The sequence below is a fragment of the Bubalus kerabau genome, chromosome 11 (assembly GCF_029407905.1).
Source record: "Bubalus kerabau isolate K-KA32 ecotype Philippines breed swamp buffalo chromosome 11, PCC_UOA_SB_1v2, whole genome shotgun sequence".
NCBI lineage: Eukaryota > Metazoa > Chordata > Mammalia > Artiodactyla > Bovidae > Bubalus > Bubalus kerabau.
Genome location: NC_073634.1, coordinates 66,532,414 through 66,550,546, shown reverse-complemented (window position 1 = coordinate 66,550,546; position 18,133 = coordinate 66,532,414). Strand labels below are relative to the sequence as shown.

At 42.4% G+C, this 18,133-nt stretch overlaps 1 protein-coding gene across 3 annotated transcripts in view; it reads left to right on the top strand.

Annotated features, from left to right (window-relative positions):
• SPRED2 (sprouty related EVH1 domain containing 2) overlaps positions 1-18,133 on the top strand; it is a 124,280-nt gene that overhangs the window by 60,218 nt on the left and 45,929 nt on the right. The gene's annotated exons all lie outside the window — the stretch shown is intronic.

The following is an 18,133-nucleotide window of genomic DNA, read 5'->3' as shown; positions in this document are numbered from 1 at the left end:
GCACAGGTGCAGGGTCCTCAACTGGCACGGACGGTGGCAAGGGCACCGTTGGGTGGTCAGGAAACCTCCAGCAATCATCAGCTTGTGTGTGTGTGTTAGTCGCTCAGGCATGTACAACTCTTTGCAACCCCATGGACTGTAGCTCACCAGGCTCCTCTGTCCATGGGACTCTCCAGGCAGGAATACTAGAGTGGGTTGCCATTCCCTTCTCCAGGGGATCTTCCCAACTCAGGGACTGTACTGGCATCTCCCACATTGCAGGCAGATTCTTTACCATCTGAGCCACCAGGAAGTCAGCCAAATAGAAATCTCCATTATAAAGCACAGAAACCAAGTCTGGACATCTATTTTGTTGTTACAAGTGAGGTAGGTTCTGAAGAAGACTTAAAGATTGGGAGGGAGGAAGCATTCTGTAACCCATGATCTACAGCAGTAGTTCCCAAAGTGCTTTCTTCAACTCTTAATGATAGGAATGGGTGAGGGGTTCCTGCAGTCAAATCAGTTTGTGAGGTGCAAGACTAAACAAGCAAACTATTCTAGAGGATATAGTATATTTTCTTTCCAAAATGTGTGCTTGGGGGGGTTGTTTAGCTTTCACTCTGGTTTTGGAGCCTATTATTAAATTGTCTGCAAGGAAGACCCAATGAAGGGTCCTAATTCAGAGGCTTTCCCAATGTTCATTGTTGTTGTGGAGTCACTAAGTTGTGTCCGACTCTTTGCAGCCCCATGGACTGTAGCCCGCCACGCTCCGCTGTCCATGGAATTTCCCAGGCAAGAATACTGGAGTTTGAGTTGCCATTTCCTTCTTCTGGGGGATCTTCCTGACCCAGGGATTGAACCCGAATCTTCTGCCTTGACAGGCAGATTGTTTACCACTGAGCCACCAGGGAAACCCTTTCTAATGTTTACATTTAGGTCTAAGTTTTTTCTCTTTTAATAGGGGAGGGGAGCAGCAGCAGAACTATGGTGGTTATTAAATCCATAAACTTCTTTTGGTAACAAGGGTTATATATTTTCTTGTGTTTCTGTGTTTAACTTTTATTTTGAAACTTGCAACTTTTCTCTAAGTGTGAAATGGATAGTATGAAGAACTTTATATCCAAATCTCCATTTGTTAACATTTTACCATATTTGTCATATTCTCATTCTTTGTGTTTACATTATTACTGTTATTACTCATATTTTTAATTAATGAAATATGAATTCTATAGTTCTTTAATGAACTATGGATTTATTTCTTCACTACTCATGGAAACTCAGATTAGGCTGGAAGTTAATTCCACCCCCTCCCATTTTTACCTGTTGCGCTAAGGTCAGTTTTAGTTTGCAAGTATGTGAAAGGTTATTTTTAATCAAGAGGACCTTTTGATAAGCCTGTAGCTTACAGTCTAATTGAGGAAAGAATCTCAAAACTAGAAAAGCTTCAGTTCCAGGCCACATGGTTCTGAACATTTTGGATTTGTGAGGGTCACGTGATGTGGTATGGGGGCCATCATGACCGTTTGCAGCCGGTTTGCAGCCCTCTTGGGCCCAGTCCCTTGAGGACTGGGTTGGCTATTGACTGAGGTGGGAGCCTCGGCCTGATCCTTCCTCCTTTCCTATCCTAGGACCTCTGTCTTTCCAGTGTCCTGTGATGACTTGTCGCACTTTGAGAACCTACCTAGCGACACAGATGTTTTTCTAAACAACATCTAGTTTCAAGAGTGATTTCCTGTAACATAAATTGGAGCTTCCATATATGGTTTTTTTCTGGCCATAAAATCAAAGCTCTCTTCCTCCTTCCGGTGGTTTAAGTAATCCAATTTGAGCATAAAGTAAGTCGTGCAAACGTTGTGCCACCTGGTTGGTGCGAGAGGACTCAAATCAGACTTATATAACCTCGACTGGAGACTTTCCAAAACCATATAAGGAAGCTGGCAGGTCACCTCTCCCTCGTAATGTCAACATTGAGCTCACAACGAAGCTGGGGCTTATATCCTCAAAGAAGGCGTGAGGAACAGCCACCAGACAGGCTTGGGAGGTGAAGACACCAGGCTTTGGTTCAGGGGATGGGAGCAGCCCTCACAGTGGCCTCAGGACACATGTATCATGCCTTCCAGCTGGGAGCCCCCACACCCACCGGGCCACATATGATGCCCCCATTGACATGTATGGTGAGTTCATACTAACTAGAAAAGGGTCAGTACTGTTAGACCACAGCAACTGATTTTCTTTTTTAGTTTTTGAAAACATTTTGTTATGCAAAGTGTCAAAGATACTCAAGAGAGAATAATGGAGACAATTCCCATATACTCACTAAACAGATGCAACAGTAATCAAGATTTTGTCACATTTCTTTAAACTTCCCTTTTTGGGGGCCAAAAATATTTCATAACGAGTCTCAGATATTATAGCATTTCATCCCAAGCATACTTTTTCTTTAAAGTAGACATTTTGTAAACACAGTGCCACTACCCACCTAACAGCATTATCCCAGGGACAAAATTTTGACGTGTATCTTTTTTTTTTTTCCACAAAGCTCCTGCAACTTGGTAACCTTACAACATAAGAACCAAAATGCCTGTGCTAATTTCACTGACAACTTAAAAGAGGAGGGGAGGGGTCTTTGTTTTCAGTGCTGAACAAAATTATCTGGGGATGGGGCAGGTAAACAGCTTATACTTGTGGTTGTCTAGACTGTAGTCTTGGGTATTGAGCTGTGCCATTTACTCCCTTGGTCATTTCACAGTATCATCCATGATTGATCATCGTAACTTACAGGAATTTTTTTTTTAAACAATATTTTAATTGGAAAAAGCATCTGTCAGCTGTCAAGCTTCCAGCTTCCACTTTTGAGAAGCAGGATGTTGAATGTGAGTAATGACACAACAGGCCTATAAAATGCGGACTAACCCTCGGATGACTCATCCAGTGCGATGCAGTATATTTGTCAAGGAGACTGAATCATATATGGGGGAAACCACTTCTCAGGCAGCCAGCTGGTTCTCAGGTCCGCAAGAGCTGATCCATTTTTATCGGAAGCGCTGTAGTAGCAATAATGCTAATATCCAGCACTTGGGCTCTACAATGTAGAGGAAATGGCATCACCCGCCAGGTATGTGCTTACTGTTTACATGAACTTTATTTTCTTGTGGTTTCTCCTCTGCCTAACCTTCCTGGTGTCTGCTTTTAACATTTCTTAAGGGAGGGGGGAATTATTCTGATTTTAAGTAACTAAAGAGTGTGTGTGTGTGTGTGTGTGCGCGCGCGTGTGCCCACGTGCAAGGACAGACAGGTAACCACTGGTCTTTTAATCGACACAGATCTCTTATCCACTCATCTCCCTTTTTGGAAACAAATTTCTCCTTGCATGTTCAGATAGAAATGGTGTTAACCCAAACCTTTTAGTAAGCCCTAAATGATACTGCCTAGGAAACAGCAGAGGTGGTATATACCTTTTAAGGCGGGGAGTGGGGTAGCTTAAAACAAACACACAGAAGAATAAAGAGAAGATGCACTAAGGAGGTAGTCTAATGATAAAACTATTGTATTTATTGTGTTGGATTTTTGTTTTTAATATTGTGCTTTTTCTTCTCCTCCAAGATGGATGACTTAGTGCCAGAAAGCTTGATTCCTCTACTAAGTGAATTCTTTTTTTGCAAATTAAAATTTGCTCATACTGAATTCATGCATTAACTTCTAGGTGGGAGAAAGGGTGGAGGAGATTGGTACCAACATTTAATTATAGCTTTCACATGATCTGAAGGATTGTTCTGCATAATTGGGAGGCTGTGTCGCCTGTCTGACCCTCTCTTCACTCACTAAATTTAAACAATGCCTGACTAGTTAAGGCACATATCTTGTTTATTTGAGTGTATTAAACATTCCTATCTGTGTTGACAGTCCATTCAGCGTCTCCTCATATTTTATAAAAATACTTTTTGTATCCTACTTGTTGGGGACAGATGCTATGGTTAGTTTATAGCAGTACTATTTATACTTTTCTGGTCTGTCTGTCCAGAATGACTGGGTCAGGACCCAAAACACAACTGCCCACAAATTTGCCTAAGATTTAGTATTTGTAGAGCAGCCCTGTCTGTGGTGGTAAATTCTGTTATCACTTGGAGAGTGTTAAACAGATCTGGGGTTACCAAGCTGGAAAAAAAGGCAGTCTTTTTTTCTCTTCCCCTTTCTTGTAAAGCTCGTAATAATGACTTGTTTTCCTTGAGGTATGTGTACTTTAAACTGTCAGTAAATGTATTAGATTTACTTATCTTAATACACTCAGAAATTGGGATGATAAGGTGAACCAGCACGAAATGGGTCTGCTCCGTGTGTTTCTGTTTGTTTTATAGATTAGTTGTTGTTGAGTCATTCTGTTGTGTCCAACTCTTTTCGACCCCATGGACTGTAGCCTGCCAGGCTCCTCTGTCCATGAAATTCTCCAGGCAAGAATATTGGAGTGGGTTGACATTTCCTTCTCCAGGGTATCTTCCCAATCCAAGGATCGAACCTGTGTCTCCTTCATCGGTAGGGGTATTCTTTACCACTGAGCCACCAGGGAAGCCCTTTGTAGATTAAGGGGTACACTTTTTTTAGAATGGCCAGTTTGTTTCTGGAGACAGGACCATCTCCAAATTTTATTAAATTTGTCTTCTATAAATGAAAGCCACCTGTTAGGCTGTAACATGCTAATTATGGTGAGGACAATAATGAGGAAGAACAGTATTTGAAATATGTGGGGGTTTTGCTAAGAATTTTCCTGCCCACATCTGTACTGCTTATTTTTATGTGTATGTCTACACATGCATATATAGTGAATATTTAATAATAGCACTTGGTGATATTAAAAAATACTTCAGATTCAAAGTGAGAGTCCTTTTCATTCCTTCTCATTAACTTTTTTTTTTTAAGTTATGGAAGAAACTCTTCTTTAAAAATGTAGCTTGAGCTGAAGCCTGAGTTTTGCCATTTAATAGTGAGCAGGGTTGTCTCTCCAAGCCTTGGTGGGATGCTACACTCAGCCCAGAGCTCATTTTATCAAAAGTCTTCAGAAAAATAATGTGACTTAATGTGAATTAAGGGGAGATTAGCTAATTTGTCCTGATTTTGCTAAAATCTTAGACTTTGATATCTTTTTTCTTTTTCCCCTCTTGAGGCCTACAGAAAGTATTTTAGGCAAGTATACGAAAACATTTACAGTTCTTGATTTATTAGTGTTTTTCTATGTCTGTGAAAACGTCTTGTTCTCCTGTGACTGGTGCAGTTGAGACTAACTCAGGTCTTGTCCATGTTATTTCAAGGCAGTGTAGACTTCTTTTGACGTCAGTTACTTTTTACCCTCATGGCATATTGATCTCTACCATCCCTACAGGTTCTGGCAGCTCTTGGGAGCCCCTGGGAGGTTAAGCCCCATGAGCCACAGTTCAAAGTGGCCACCTGGTTTTCAGATTCCTTCTCTCCCTTTTGAGGGACGGGGGATACAAAGCACAGTTGGTACCTAGGGTCTCCCAGCATTCAACGTGGAAGTGATTAATAGATATTGAATGAGATGCCGCCCTTGTTCAGAGCTCTGTGCTGGGTGATGTTAAATTTTAAAAGGCTGTGATCTGGGCCCAGCCCCATCCTTGCTTTCATTCCCTCTTCAGTGGAGATCCGTCGTTACAGGCAACAGTTTCCTCCCGGGCTTATTAAGAGTCCATATTCCAGAGCCACTAATTGTTCTGTATAGAAGCAACTTTTAGCTCTTCCCTTCTGATTCTTATGAATCTATCTTTTCTTGGATGGCTCTCATATCAGAGAAAGAACTGCCCTACTCAAAAATTCATTTGATAGTTTTGGTGGCTGTGTTTTCTGAGCCAAGTAGATCGGTAGCCTTGGACAAAGAATTTTTCCCCCTTCTTCCTTGAGGGGAGTGGCAGTCAAGGAAAGTGAATTCTCAAAGTTTATAGTATCATGGATGTTCAAGTGACGCTGATTAGTAAACAGCAGGAGCAATCTTTCCCAATCTTTGAGTTTTAAAAACCCCTCCCCTTTTTCAGTTCAGTTCAGTTCAGTCGTTCAGCCGTGTCCGACTCTTTGCGACCCCATGAATCGCAGCACTCCAGGCCTCCCCGTCCATCACCACTCCCGGAGTTCACTCAGACTCAGGTCAATCGAGTCAGTGATGTCATCCAGCCATCTTGTCCTCTGTCATCCCCTTTTCCTCCTGCCCCCAATCCCTCCCAGCGTCAGAGTCTTTTCCAATGAGTCAACTCTTCGCATGAGGTGGCCAAAGTACTGGAGTTTCAGCCTTAGCATAATTCCTTCCAAAGAAATTTCAGGGCTGATCTCCTTCAAAATGGACTGGTTGGATCTCCTTGCAGTCCAAGGGACTCTCAAGAGTCTTCTCCAACACCACAGTTCAAAAGCATCAATCCTTTGGCGCTCAGCTTTCTTCACAGTCCAACTCTCACATCCACACATGACCTCTCTCAAGGCAAGGAAAAACCATAGCCTTGACTAGATGGAGCATCTATTAAAATTATATTCTAATGACTCAAAGCTATAATGAGCTAAGTAACCATTTAAAAATACTATAGATTATCTATCAAATTAAAATCCTTATTTGTATTTAGAAAGACTTGTTCAGTGAGCCTACAGTCTGCTCTTGCGGTGCTTGGTGAATGATTTATGGATGTCGGGTTATAACTGTGGCCCCGGGGGAAGGCTGGATCAGCCTGTTGTCCATTTCCTGTTGTCCTTTGCTCACTGTTCTGCTGTTACACTGTCCTCCCCACATCCGGGGTTTATGGCCACTCTGCCCTCACAGTGGGTGGGATTACTAGCTGCTGCTGCTGGTGCTAAGTCGCTTCAGTCGTGTCCAACTCTGTGTGACCCCATAGACGGCAGCCCACCAGGCTCCCCCATCCCTGGGATTCTCCAGGCAAGAACACTGGAGTGGGTTGCCATTTCCTTCTCCAATGCATGAAAGTGAAAAGTGAAAGTGAAGTCGCTCAGTCATGTCTGACTCTTTGCGACCCCATGGACTGCAGCCTACTAGGCTCTTCTGTCCATGGGACTTTCCAGGCAAGAGTACTGGAGTGGGGTGCCATCGCCTTCTCTGGGATTACTAGCACTTGTAGATAAATCTTGTATCGTTTATCTGGAAATATCGGCTTTTCTATGTGGCTCAGATAAGCCAGAGACAAATACAGAACCGGCTTATGGCATCAACCCTGCTCTTAAGGACATGTGAATGGGGTGGATGACCACTCTGTTATCAGACCAGCATGGACTCTTAATAATCCTGAGCATTCTTCCAGGTATAAGTTTGCTGATAGCCTGTTTGCCTTGTCATCTATGCCCAGATTGACTTAGGATGGAGAAGGGACAGTTACAGAAGCTATGCCCATTCGTAATTGGATTCTAAATCACCAGAATTTTTTTTTAACTAATTTTTTTTTTAATTTTTGTGTTGTTTGGCCACACCATGCAGCAGATGGGGATCTTAGTTCCCCAACCAGGGATCAAACCCATGCCCCCTGCATTGGCGGCACAGAGTCTTAACTACTGAACTGCCAGGGAAGTCCTCCAGCATTTCTTCATGGCTAATGATCACCAAAGAGCAAGCACATGCCTTGGCACCTGGATGGCACTTCAGCCCTCAGAGAAAGCTCCTGGCCCGCAGGACAGGCTGCCTTCCTTATGCATACTCTGAGCGAAGCCCAGGGAGTTCTCTGCATTATCTTCACAGAGCTCTTTGCAGAGAACCACAGCAAGATACTATCTCTTTCCAGATTTCAGCCCCAAAGATGACTGTTCATTTTTAGTGTTAATTCATAGAATTGTAAAAATACTCAGATTGGAGATGTCCAAGTTGGATTTGGCTGTTTTGTGGCTTTCTTTTAAACACTCATTCCTTGTGCCCATCCCGTGGAAGAGATGGGGTGCCTGCCATTGCTCTGGCCCCATAGGGCCTGCTGTTTGACTGAGCCTCTTGAATTCCATCAAATGGAGCGCAGACAGCATGTGTCATAGAGGCTGCTTGGGAAGGGTGAGGAGCAAAATTAGTGTCTGTGGGTGGGCATGTGTTCTCATCACATCGCCAAAGAACTGCAGTGTGCAAAATCTGGCAGGAGCTCATTCCAAAGAAAAATAAAACAGCCCCTCTTTCTGCTTTGAAAAATATTTAAAAAAACATCACTAGCCCCCATGTTAAAGAAATGGAATCATTAAAAATGCATCTGTGCGTGTATAGGTTTTAAATAATTTGAAAAACTGAGGTTGGAATAGAAGAAATAAAAAGGTACTCATCATAAAAAATAGTTTTTAGGGATTCTGTCGCTCATTTGGTAAACACGACAAACTTTCTATTAGAACATAATTGGCCAAGGATTAGGGGAATTCATTAAGAGTTACCAACTAGGGGAAAGCCTGCTATGCTTGACTTCCGTTCTTCTTTGAGAGGATTTTGGAAGAAAAGCTATTTTTTGACTCAAGGAAGTCAATTACGAAGGAAATGTTTGTGTTTTTCATATATGCAATTTGCCTTGTATCCCAAGGAACAAAAGGGTATGCAACACTTAAATTCATATTTGAAATACAAGATCTCCCTTTGATAGTTACCATGAGAAGGTCTGACATTTTGTTTATCTCTCCTCATGGTACAGAAGAATATTTCTTAGATTAAAAGCATGCTTATAATATGTGTAGTTTGCACAACAGATATATACTACTTTCATAATTAGGGGAGAGTTTGTAGGGGTTTTTTAAACAGTGGTAATGTGAGGACAACAGAAATGTTCTTTAGCCAAAACCCCAAATTTATGAATTTCAGGTCATTTTTGAGTATACCTACTTCAAGAGCCCCCTTTTTATTTCTCAAGCTAAATGACTTTTTGTGTGTGGAGGGGGCAAAAAAACATAAAATTTACCATCTAAACCATTTTTAAGTGTCCAGTGTGTTCGTGTTACTGTATGTACATTATTGTACAGCACATCTCTGAAACCTTTGCATCTTGAAACACTGAAACTGTAACCATTAAACAACTCCCATATCCCCCTACCCCAGCTCTTCACAGCCTCCATTCTGTTTTCTGTTTCTCTGAGTTTCACTACTTTACTGGAGTTTAAAAGTGGAATCATGCAGTATTTGTCTCTTTGTAACTGACTTATTTCACTTAGCATAATATCCTCAGAGTTCATCCATGTTGTAACATATGATGGGATTTCTTCCCTTTTTAAAGCTGAAAAATATTCTGCTGAATGTGTTTTCTTTACCCATTATCCCCTGATAAACTTTGAGGTAGTTCCCACCTCTTGGCTATTGTGAATAATGCTTCAGTGAACATGGATGTGAAATTAACTGCCCTTTGAAATAGGATTTGACTTTCAATAAATGTGAGGGCTAATTCCTTGTGTACAAGCACAAGAAAAGGTGTCATCATGTCCAATCACCCTTTTCAGTTTGCTCAAGAGCTCCCATATCCTGAGTTTCTCACGGTGGGAAATGGCTTGATATGGAGCAGTTTTCAGTCCCAGATGGGGTATTTATGCTTCCCTCAGGGATCATGACATCCCTAGGGATGAGCTTAGTCCTGGGCGGTGGCTGAAACACACTAGTGAATGAGCTGGACTCTGGGTAGTTCTTCTTGATGAGACGTTAGGACAGGAGCCCTTTCATCCTCTCTCCTGATACTAGATGACAGCCTGCAGCATGGCTTCATGGTGTTGTGATTGCATCTGTTGGGCCACCCAGACTGCCACCTTACCTGTAAGACTGCCACCTTACCTGTAAAGCTCTCTGCTGGGAGAAGTTGGCCCTGTCTGCTGGGTTGACCTGCCTTGGGCAGTAGTCTTTAGGTACCACTGAATGGGTGACCAAGAGCTTGGTTGGGCTCCCTGGAGTAAGTGTGTTGGTGATAGCCAGGAAGAAAGTCCAAATTCAGCAGCTTATTAGCCTCCAAAGCTCTCATTTTCTGTGAAGATCCCAAGTCTTACAATCAAATGGCTGTCAGTCTTCCTCATTAGCCCTAGTGTTTCTTGGAAGTTCTTTCTGAATTCAAACTAGAATATTCTCCTACAAATGAAACCGTATTTTAAGGAGATGGTGTTAAACTGTGGACCATCTTGGTAGGTAGTTGGCCTACACATTCTCCTTACCTCCCAATTCTTTTTATGGCAGGAAAGAAACTTCACAGAAGCACATGTACCAAGAGCATGGCTCTGTTTTGTAATATCTCAGAAGGAAATTGCCCTCATAGATCAAATCCTGTCCCTCTGTGTGTAAGTCAAGGACTAGCCAAGGGTGGCTACTGCATGATGACCCTGTGAGCCTTGCCTGGTTCCTGCCTTCCTAATTAACTGCTGTCATTGCCACTGTAAAAGAAAAAAACGGTGACACTCGCTTACATTCCTAAAGCATTGGTACTGTTACGCTTGTCACACTGCATTGAAACCAGTCCTTGGGAGTCCAGATCACTTAAGTGCTTTCCGTTTGGTTTGTCTGCTTGCTTCCTGCTGCTGCGTAGCTGCTCAGTCATGTCCGAATCTTTGCAACCCCATGGACTGTAACCCGACAGGCTTCTCCGTCCATGGAGATTCTCCATGCAAGAATACTGGAGCGGGGCTTCCCTGGTGGCTCAGATGGTAGAAAGTACTGGGGTGGGTTGCGATGCCCTCCCCCAGGTTATCTTCCCAACCCAGGGAGGAACCCAGGTCTCCCTCATTGCAGGCAGATTCTTTACCCTCTGAGCCATCAGGGAAGCTTGGTGAAAAGGTTCCTCAACCTTATTAGCAGGTGACTGTCAGGCTGCTCTGTTTTGAGCTATTCAAGATACTCAAGAAGTGCCAAAGTCCAAGGCTCCAAAAGGAAGCCTACCTCTGGAGTTTAGGAGTTTCTCCTTGCTTGTCCTGTCTCCCCTACCCCACACCCAGGTAGGAAAACTCTTGGCAAAACCCAGCCAGAGCCAAGTAGAACTGGCTGTTTCCACCCAAGGAGGGAAAGAGGTGTCTGTTAGGAGACTATGAGTGAGTGGTGAAAACCATTTGGGAATGGGTCTGTGATTCAAGTATTTTAGGAATTGATTAGGCTTTCGAGCACTGACTTGGGAATCCTGCTGCTCACCATTTTATGTTGTTCTGTGGGGAAAATACGTTTTCTAGTTTCAAACAGCTAATTTACAAGAAAACTTTTGGGCCGGAACTCATTTGTGACATTGAAGCAGCCGGGGCCCAATGTGAAATGTGAAGTACACAGTGTTTGTCAGAGGTCTACAAGTAAATGTATCCCTCTATCTTTAAGCTATGCAGTTGCTTCATTACCTTTTCTTAACATTGTCCCCCTTTCTCTCTGAAAGTAGAAAAATTGGTACCGGAGCAACTGTCTTAGGTCAAATGATAAAGCCTGTAGGAAGAACCATTTGGGAAAAGAGAGGCAGATCCCTCTTCTCTTCCTTGCCTGAATTGGCTCCATAAGTATGTTTTGGAGATTTTCCTCCATGTGGCTAAGGAGAATCTCACATCCGTGGATGTGTAAACCCAGCTAGATGGCTAGATTGCGCCTGTTTTGTTCGAAGATCTTATTGTGTGTGTGCTTAGTTGCTCAGTTGTGTCTGACTCTTTTCAACCACATGGACTGTAGCCTGCCAGGCTCCTTTGTCCATGGGGATTCTCCAGGGAAGAATACTGGAGTGGGTTGCCATGCCCTCCTCCAGAGGATCGTCCCAACCCAGGGATCGAACCCAGGTGTCCTGAACTGCAGGTGGATTCTTTACCACCTTAGCCACCAGGGAAACCCAAAGATGTTATTAAACTTATTAAAACTCAATTTTCATCATTTTCTTGCTTTTTCGTAGTACTTCAATAAACCAGGTTTGTTCCTGGGAACTTTATAATTGCATAATACCACTTGCAGTGAGGAAACATATCTGTTCATCTGTCATGGTTTCAGATCTTTGTGGTTTCAGACTTTTTCTTCACTTCGAAAGATGTTTTCAGTTGCATTTTACTGCTGAAAGTTTTCTGATACGCTTTTGTAGAATATTTCCTAACCCCTCTGACATGACTTTACAGCCATGTATTTTTTGTTTGTTTGTTTTGCTTTTTAAAGACACACTTTATTTTTATTTTTAAACACTTCATTTTATTTGTTTTATTTATTTATTTATTTTGTGGCCACACCTGTGACAATGTGGGATCTTAATTCCCTGACCAGCAGTCAGGAACCCAAGCTCCCCTCGGTGGAAGCGTAGGGTCTTAACTACTGGACTACCAGGGAAGTCCTTGGCTATGTGGTTTTTTTTAATGCAAAGTTAAAAAGAGGCCAAAGATGAAAAGGGACCTTCAAAGGTCATGGGGCCCCTCCCCCTCATTTTATAACAATACATGAGAAATTGGGACTCAGTGGTAGAATCCGAACTGTCTCAGCCAGGAGGGAAAAGAGGTCATTTTTGTTTAGGGCACTAGTTACGCCATGTAGATCCCAAAACAAGAATTGCCTCTGTTGGTGAGAAACTGCCAAACCAAGGAGGACTTCCCAGTCCTGCCCCCCAGCTCTGCCCTTTCTGCACGTGGCCATGCTGTTAGTGATACCTCTTGTTTTCTCTTTGATGTTTTTAACGGTCAGTTGTGTATTTTAAGAGACCCATGAGAAAAACCTCTCTTATATACTCTATACAACCTAGCTGAGATAGGAGACCTGTGCCATAATTCTGGACCTCTTTAAAATAAAGCGTAGGAGGTCTGGGGTAGAGATTGTTTAGTGATTGGATCTTAGTCCTTTATCTGTCCCTAATGCCAGTAACCTTAAACTAGTCCCTTCTCCAGTCTGGACTTTAATTTTTCCATCTAAGTGAGGGATCTGGAACAGATGGTTTCCATGATTCTTTCTTGCTTTAAAGGTGTGTAACTAACTCGTGTGGCTCTTGACTAGTGATAATTGAAGACCTGAACTGCCCCTGCAGGCCCACCTCTACACATCTGGGAATGGAAGGGATCTAGAATTCTTTAGGGAGAACAAATGCTTCACATGTGCTTTTGTTTATTCAGTTTTTCATCTCTGATGAGGGAGGTGGCAGAATTCTAGGAGAAAAGGAGTTAAATGAATTGGTAATTCTTGCCTCCTGAAACAGTGTCCATGTTCAATGAATCATAATCCAGTCTGCCTGTCACTAACAGAACATGCTGATTTTCCTCCCTGCGAGTTAAATTATCACCTCCTTTTGAAAACAGGCCTTATTAAGGGCTGACTTGTAAGAGATTTTGTAGGTTTAGAATTTCATACTACCATAGGTTGATAAAGTAGTTTCCTAACCTTTTGGCCAGGGTTCCCAGGTGACTCAGTGGGTAAAGAATCTGCCACAGTGCAGGAGACACAAGACACACAGGTTTGATCACTGGGTCTGGAATATCCCCTGAAGAAGGGCATGGCAACCCACTCTAGTATTCTTGGCTGGAGAATCCCGTGGACAGAGGAGCCCGGCGGGCTACAGTCTATAGGGTCGAAAGAGGACCTGACTGAGCACAACCTTTTGGCCATGGTTTGCTTTGGAGTGGGGCTTCCCTGGTGGCTCAGATGGTAAAGCGTCTGCCAGCAATGTGGGAGACCCGGGTTCAATTCCTGGGTCGGGAAGGTCCCCTGGAGAAGGAAATGGCAATCCACTCCAGCACTCTTGCCTGGAAAATCCTATGGATAGAGGAGCCTGATAGGCTACAGTCCATGGGGTCACAAAGAGTTGGACACGACTGAGCGACAGTGGTAGGTGGCAGGTGAAAAAACAGGAAATGTGTCCTGGATAGCGTGAGGAGAAGTAACCAGATTTTTCACTACCATTATCAGCTTCTTCTACGTTTAGTGTTGATCTCCATCTAGAATGAAGTGTTAGTCGCCCAGTCATGTCTGACTCTTTGCAACCCCATGGACTGTAGCCTGACAAGCTCCTCTGTCCGTGGGATAGAACACTATAAATTGTCTCTCTCTCCTATGTCTTCAAGTGTTCAGAAAAGTTGAAAGAAGTATACAGTCAAAACTACAGCCTACAACCACCATTTTACTGTTACTTCTTTATCACAACATAATCTGTCCATCCATCCCTCCTCCCTCCCTTGGTCCATCCAAGATGCCGTGTTATTTTTTTATGCATTTCAAAGTAAGTTGCTGATATTGTGCGCTTTCTCCCTAACCGTTTCAGCATGTGGTCATTAAGCTCTCTCTTCCTTTTTGTTTTCTCTAATTTGTTGAGAAAGAAAGCGAAGATTTTTGAGAAAGTCAGGCACGGAAGTTCAAGGGCTGCAATTTAAAGACCTGAATTGGAGATTATTAACTTGAAACAACTCCCTTTGCCATTTGTGTTTTGAAGCACCAATTTTTCTATTACATGTGTACTTTAATGTGGTGAGAGTTAATTTTGTTTAGTAACCTAACATTTCCATTAGCTGGCCTTTGGGGGTTTAAATGTGGATCGTAAATACCATTTTTGGAAGGGTGTGTAAAACAGAGGGAAAGTCAAAGAAAATTATTGCTTTCGGAGAAAAAAGTAGGAGAAGAAAGGGTTCTTCAGCAGCGGGTCATTTTGTTTGTTTCAAGTTGGTAATCCTTTGATCTTGATTAATTATGAACTCCACTGAACTCCAGGCTCAGTGAAGCAGCAGACAATAAAAGCAAAATCATAAACCTAGATTCAGACTTTGGCCTCTTGCCTGCCAGAACTCTCTCCCCAGCACTGTGTGATCACCCTGAAACTCACCCTTTAGGACAGAACCATTTTAGTCTGTAAGTAGAGTCATTCTATTCTGGTTTGAATAAAATAAATTTCATTTTTTAAAGTGGTGTATTCATGTCAGAATTGTTCGTGTTTTAACGATTTTTGAGAATAACTCAGAAATCACCATTGATTGCCTTGAACGTAATGAACTGTTGTGATAAAATTTCACTATAATTTCCTAAAATGTTTTAGGTGGTCCTAAAATATCCATGTTAGCCATGTTAGAAAATCTGTGTATAAGCCTATGATAGAATTAACATTGAAATAGGGACTTTGGGAAGGTCATGGACACACTGCTATATTTAAAATGGATAACCAATAAGGATCTCCTGGATAGCACATAGAACTCTGCTCAATGTTATGTGCCAGCCTAGATGGGAGGTGGTTTGGGAGAGAATGGATACATGTAGATGTATGGCTGACTCCCTTCGCTGTGAAACTACCACAGCATTGTTAATTGGCTAGTTAGTTGCTCAGTTGTGTCTGATTCTTTGCAACCCAATGGACTGTAGCCTGCCAGGATCCTCTGTCCATGGAATTCTCCAGGCAGGAATACTGGAGTAGGTAGCCATTACCTTCGTCAGGGGATCTTCCCGACCCAGGGACTGAACCCAAGTCTCCTGCATTGCAGGCAGATTCTTTACTGTCTGAGCCACCAAGGAATCAGCTATATCTCAATACAAAATAAAAAGTTTAAAGTTTGGGAAAAAAATAAGACAATCATTAGATCTACCTATTAAAAAAGCAAAACACAGCTACATTGATATAATAATAATTATATATTATATATATATATATATATATATATTGAAATAACAAGATTGTTATTTCAGTAACTGTCTACAGCCCATGTGGTTCCTGAATGTACCCGGAATGAGAAAAGGAATGAGAAGTCTAGGCAGATTGGGGACACATTCAGGTGGGCCTGACAGCCTTGCCTGGTGAAGGAGACTTGCCTTGAAAGAGCTTAAATCAGAATTATCCCCCTCATGCTAGTATAATTGTATTTTGCGATGTGACATCCCAGAGAATTGTTTGATGCTGGGTTTTTAAAAAGTCTTTACTAAAAAATGTTTAACTTTTTTGAATTCAGTGGAATTGTACATTAAAAAAAAAAAAGCTTTAATTGTATTATATTTACTTCCAATTCTAAAAATTTTTGTTGGTGGAGGAGGGTAGTATGAGTTACTTTCCTAGAGCCAGTATTTTAAAATCAAAAATAATTTAAAATCCATCCCAGGGACTTCTCCGGCAATCTAGTGGTTAATACTTCACCTTTCAGGACAGGGGATGTGGGATCAATCCCTGGTCAGTATATTAAGATCCCACATGCCCCAGGGCCAAAAAACCAAAACATAAAAACAGAAGCAATATTGTAACAAATTCAATAAAGACTTAGGGGAAAAAAAAAAAAAGAATGGTCCACATTAACAAAGAAGAAGTCTTAGAAAACAACAAAATGCATCCAGAGCAGCAGGTATTACCTGCAGTGTGAGAAACACTGGGCTGGAAGAAGCTCAGGCTAGAATCAAGATTGCCAGGAGAAATATCAATAACCTCAGATATGCAGATGACACCACCCTTATGGCAGAAAGTGAAGAGGAACTCAAAAGCCTCTTAATGAGAGTGAAAGAGGAGAGTGAAAAAGTTGACTTGAAGCTCAACATTCAGAAAACGAAGATCATGGCATCTGGTTCCATCACTTCATGGGAAGTAGATGGGGAAACAGTGGAAACAGTGTCAGACTTTTGATTTTTTTGGGCTCCAGAATCACTGCAGATGGTGATTGCAGCCATGAAATTAAAAGACGCTTACTCCTTGGAAGGAGAGTTATGACCAACCTAGATAGCATATTGAAAAGCAGAGACATTACTTTGCCAACAAAGGTCCATCTGGTCAAGGCTATGGTTTTTCCAGTGGTCATGTATGGATGCGAGAGTTGGACTGTGAAGAAGGCTGAGCGCCGAAGAATTGATGCTTTTGAAGTGTGGTGTTGGAGAAGACTCTTGAGAGTCCCTTGGACTGCAAGGAAATCCAACCAGTCCATTCTAAAGCAGATCAGCCCTGGGTGTTCTTTGGAAGGAATGATGCTGAAGCTGAAACTCCAGTACTTTGGCCACCTCATGTGAAGAGTTGACTCATTGGAAAAGACTCTGATGCTGGGAGGGATTGGGGGCCAGGGGAAAGGGGATGGCATCACTGACTCGATGGACGTGAGTTTGAGTGAACTCCGGGAGTTGGTGATGGACAGGGAGGCCTGGCGTGCTGCGATTCATGGGGTCACAAAGAGTCGGACACGACTGAGCGACTGAATTGAACTGAGATACTTGAAGGGATTCCCTTGTGGCACTAGTGGTGAAGAACCTGCCTCCCGATGCAGCAGACGTAAGAGGATTTGATCCCTGGGTTGGGAAGATTCCTTGGAGGAGGGCATGACAACCCACTCCAGTATTCCAGTATTCTTGCCCGGAGAATCCATGGACTGAGGAGCCTGACAGGCCATAGTCCATGGGGTCGCAGAGTCAGACACAACTGAAGAGATTTAGCATGCATGCATAGATCCTTGACAGATAAGGATACAGAGGTCCCAGTGGTCGGTCAAGCAGATAATCCACCTAGGATCTATGGGGTACCAGGAGTCTCTAGTTGCCTGGACCCACAAGGGTGGGGAAATTAGGATTTCTTCTACTAATAGAGATTAGAGCAAGCCATTTTCAAATTTCAAGAAAAAATGATTACTTTCTTCATTGATTGTTCGTTTCTGATGATGAATGACCACACCCGTCCTGCCGCATCTTCTCCAGAGTTGACCTCAGCCAGGCCTGTCTTCTCCTAGCAGGGAGCATTACTGTCCTCAAGAGGTAGTCACTCAGGAAAGTTATATTGACACAGGGAGAGATGCCAAAGAGCCATTAAAAAATCTGTCTTGGACACAACTCCTAAAATTGCCTTTTGGGTGTTAAGATTTACTTCAGCCAACGCTTTATTGCCCAGGTTTGAAACTGCCCAGTGTTATGGTTTTACGTTGTACATTAACAGCATAACAGCCCTAATGCCTTTGTCTTTATTGTGCCCCAGTTAGAAGTGGTCTGTCATTATGGATATTATAGAGTTAGTATTCTTGTGGTTTCTGAATTTAAATGTAGGCAGGAAAGGTTTTTTGGCTGAAGAAAAAAAAAAAGAACTATAGCTCCATCCTTAAGGCATTGGATATGTTAAATAAGTAAAATCAAAAGGTTTGGGTAAGATTTTTCCAAAAGAAAAAAAAAAGTCAAGAGCCACAGAAATAGAATCTAGCTGAATCACTCTTTCTCTGTGGAGGCTGTATGCATCCTCAAACTGCAGGTGATAAAAGCTTAGAGGTTAAATTTTAAATTGTGTTTTAAAGACAGTACAGTGGAGTGATTCTG